This window comes from Triticum dicoccoides, chromosome 6B (assembly GCF_002162155.2).
Source record: "Triticum dicoccoides isolate Atlit2015 ecotype Zavitan chromosome 6B, WEW_v2.0, whole genome shotgun sequence".
NCBI classification, from domain to species: domain Eukaryota; kingdom Viridiplantae; phylum Streptophyta; class Magnoliopsida; order Poales; family Poaceae; genus Triticum; species Triticum dicoccoides.
In genome coordinates, this window is record NC_041391.1 from 639,889,938 (window position 1) to 639,894,240 (window position 4,303).

At 46.3% G+C, this 4,303-nt stretch overlaps 1 long non-coding RNA gene across 1 annotated transcript; it reads right to left on the reverse strand.

Annotated features, from left to right (window-relative positions):
- Positions 1-1,372: 1,372 nt before the first annotated feature.
- Positions 1,373-2,618, reverse strand: LOC119325098. Its single transcript, XR_005157319.1, has 2 exons — positions 2,172-2,618; positions 1,373-1,897 (listed from the first exon to the last, which is right to left on the reverse strand). It is a non-coding gene; the product is annotated as an uncharacterized LOC119325098 (long non-coding RNA).
- Between the last annotated feature and the right edge of the window lie 1,685 nt (positions 2,619-4,303).

Here is a 4,303-nt window from a genome sequence, read left to right on the forward strand (position 1 = left end):
CCTCTAGGATCCAGTCAAACCCCCCAACTCGCCGCCCCCTCCCCGAGCACTCGAGCAGCCGCCAGTGCCATCCCCGCTCCATGGCGTCCACTAGCAGTCACACTTTTCCTTGTTACATTCATGTGTACAATCGAATATTCGTTTCTGATCCCGAGCACAGATGCTCCGGAAATCACAGGCGCTCGTTCGTTTTGTGATGTGAGCCTCGATGGTATTTCTCTTCGTACGTCGCACGCGTATATGCTGGAGCTATATGCTGTGTATTGGAAGGAGCGGTTGGCTCATTAACTGCCGGCCTAACCGGACGGACGATGCGGTACAGAAGTGGCCTGATGGATCGGCTGCTTTTCTGGGCCGACCTGTTCCGCCGCGGTCATCCAACACATCCACTGTCCACTCCTCCCCCGCGGACTGAGCATCGGGGTCATGCTCCCCGAATCCTTCCTCCCTGTCCAAACCAGCGGCAGCTAGGTTGACGAAGAATAGTAGAGTTGTAGCTGATGCAGACTCAAAGCAGCAGCCTTTGATCGCACTATCCACGACTCCATGCAGAAACGTACTAGTATCTCATTAGAGAGACGAACTGCGGTTCAAAAAGAAAACGAAAGAGACGAACTGCACGGCCCGTGCGCTCAAATCAGCCGCTGAAGGAAGTCAAAAACTAACATCGTCATGTTCATCTCCTTCATCGCGATCATGCGTATTGTAGTTCCCAGCATCTGATGCTGACATCGTGCCGGTCCTGTCCAAGCCCGCAGCTGAGTTCTAAGAATCAACATAAACAGGGGGATGTTGAGCAGATGAAACCATTGCGGGAGATACAGAGAAAAACGAGCTGATATTCTCAACTCACCTTAGTTGCCCGATCAGGAGCAGACGCGGGCTCGAGAGGGCAAACTGCAGTTGGACACCGACGCCGGAACGCTCGAGTCAGCCCACACGCTGCTTCACGCCGGCGCCATCCATGCTTGAAGAGTACCACTCGCGGGAGCATGAACATGATCCCAGCATCCAGCAGTCATCTTATGCAATGCCACGCCACTGCGCCGCCCACCATTGCACTTTTGAATTTCGAATCCATTGTACAACTGACGAACACAAAGGCATTGTACAACTGATGCACACGCGTGTTCATCGTCAGGTAAACCGAACTGACACTTGGACAACTCCAGCTTGGACGCTCATACATCTTTTTATTGACAGGGGGCAACCATTCCTGCTGGAACTAAGCACACGCACGAACGGCTGAGAATTAGAACACCTCACGGCAGGCTCGTGCAGTCATTTTGCCATGACTTTATTTGTTCACCATACACCGAACAGGGCAAAATAATACAGATTCAGTTTGGACAGACAGACATCTGATGACACATACAGCGAAAACTCTCATCATTGAGTGACCCAGGACACAGCTAGGAGGAGTATTTACAATCAGGAACACACAGACTTGACAGATATCACAGACTAGGCAGTCCTCAACTAGTCAACTACATGCGAAAACACAGCTAACTGTTCACAAACATAACTCATGAACGCAACAACTGATGAACACAAAGCCATTGTACAACCTAGATGAACAAGCGGGCAACGCGCACTAGAAAATTCTCAAACTGAACCATACTGAAAGGCTTCAGGCGTGATATTGAGTTTCGGTCTATAGGTCTGCAATTTTCCGCAGGCTCGGCTGTGTCGCTTCTTCGACTTTCAGCGCTCATACCTGAGGAGGATGAGCCCTCACCAGATAGCCCGTGCTCAGCAGCAAGTCGGCGGGCACCATGTGCACCAGGGCAACCAAGCAGGCTAGATAGCTCCGGCTCCCAACCATCAGCAGGTTCAGTCAAATCCGCCCACGGAGACCGCGGTGGTTCAATTTCTTCGGCCACATCCACTACCTCAGCTGATTCAATTTCTTCGGCCGTCAGCAAATTAGAACAACAAAAGTACTAGCACTGGAATTTCTTTTGTTTTTGCCAGCAAGGATCAAAAGGTCAAATCACTTCACAGTGCACATCATATTCTCAGTTTGCAAACTACTCCCTCCGTCCCATAATGTAAGACGTTTTTTTGACACTAGCATAGTGTCAAAAAACGTCTTACATTATGAAACGGAGGGAGTATTATTGCTGCATATGTCGGATCTAAATACAGTCGGATGGGATTGAGGTTCGCACCTTTTCATCCATCCTGGGGCCTGGGGGGTTGACTCTGTACGTGGACTGCGCCGACCTAGTCGGTGATGATTTCCGACGCCGGCAGACTCTCTCGTGCTTTCTCAGGTCCGTCTTCCCTGAGCTGCTAACCGCAGCCAGACCCATCATTTGAGTCTTCGGGGTCGCTACGGTTCGTTTCTCCCGTGGGAAGCAACATCAGGGGAACCTCGTAATGGTTTTGGCCGAATGCGAAACAAATCACACAAAATACCCAGATCTACAAGAACGGACCTGTCGACGGCGTCGAGAAGAAACTCCATACCCACATCCTCCATTATCCTTGTCCCCGGGTGGCCGGAAGTATCGCCGCCGCTCAGCTTTCCAATGACGTCTTTCCTTATCTGATCCGTGGCTCAGTGGAAGTTGGAACTTTCTGGTTCACGGACCAGGACGGGAGCGTCCGTCCGCCGTCACAGCGATACGAAACGACCCCACCAATTTCGCAACGGTTCCTTATTGTATTCTCCCGTACACTCTTTTTCTTTTATCCATGGTCAGATTCGTCATCCTGATTTATTCCGATCCTGAGACACATATGGACGCCGAAGATATCAGGAGCAGCTGGGCTTGGGCACTGTGTACAGTACCATGTTTAGGCATTCAGTACATTGCTTGTTGCTATGTAGCATAAGATATATAGATATGACCCTAGTTAACCTAGCGATAAATAAATAACCGATAAATAATAGTCCGATTTGCCGATTAATCAGCTACCAGTTACCGATATCATGAACATTGATCCCCGCTTTAATATTCAGAAATTGTTTACTAGTTCAAGCTCTCGTTTGCAATTATCTGTTCAATCTGCTAGCTCAAGCTTCTCGTTTGCACTTCTGCTAACATTTTTATTAACTTGTACTATATGGTCGACTGAGTTACTTTTTCCATGTACTAGATCATTTTCTTCGCGGGTCGAGTGGGAGAGGATGTACTAACTCCCACGTGGGATCTAGTTGTGACACCGAATCACCATCAAGGCAATTGGCTAGAATAGGTTGACTCGGGTATCCTGCTATTTTGCATCTTTGTTGTTGGGATAATATTCTTATTCTACTATAAAGAGAGTCGCTGCATAGTCATTTCAGTTACTTGTCTTAATAATTTATAGCTGTTTATTGTTAACGCCAGCGGCTAGCTTTATTTAGGTGCAGTAGAAACTACATGACTCTCCAAATTATTTGACGTCTGCATGTCATTAGTAATTAACGTGAAACACCAAGGCATTAGTGAAAAATGATGATCCTTTTGTTGTGTTTTCAATTTGTGTGCATAGAAAGATATCATGTGCATATGTACCTATTTGACTTCCATATATTTATTTGCAAGAAAGAGAAAATTCTATACGATTGTTTTTTAAGTAATCTTATGCATGGTAGAAACTACATGGCTCTCCAGTTTTCAGTTTGTGTGAGGAGGAAGATATAATTTTTATATGGTAGTCGATATCCTGATATCAACCAGTTGATTGATCCTCTGCTAGATTGTTGTTTTATATAATCATGTTTTTAGTTCACATTGCAATTAACTTTCTTTTCCTTCTTCATTGTATCATCCAACAAAAGATGATGTGCAGTGGTCCTGTTACAAGAGTGTTTTGTGATAACCTTTCTTCATTATTTGCAACTTGTCATGGAGTTCTGCTTAATTGTTGTGTAGCTTCAAACTACTAGACTAGATGTGCCTCACCGTCCCGGTCATCCCTATAAATCCTCGACTTCTCTGGCGCTGGTGCGGCAACACCCCCCTCTCACCTTACGCCGCACCTGCATCAGTCAACCTGTGCCCTGTTTCCACCGACGGTGCCGCGGCCATCCGGATTGTTCCCATTGTTGTCTCGATGTTGTTGTCGTCACTATTTGAGCAAAACAGATCATGTAAAATGTACTCATTGTGGTGTCATTATTTAGAAAAGTGGATCATGTAAACTTGGATGATTGTGGTGTCACATTATTATGGTGTATTATTAGCATTTTTTTTTCAAGTTTTGGCAATATCACATTTTGAAAGATTCTTATTTGAGCTATGTGCAAGACATAAGAGGATGATTTTGTATTCAACAGGGAACCGAGACTAGAGGAACCAAATGAGAATGC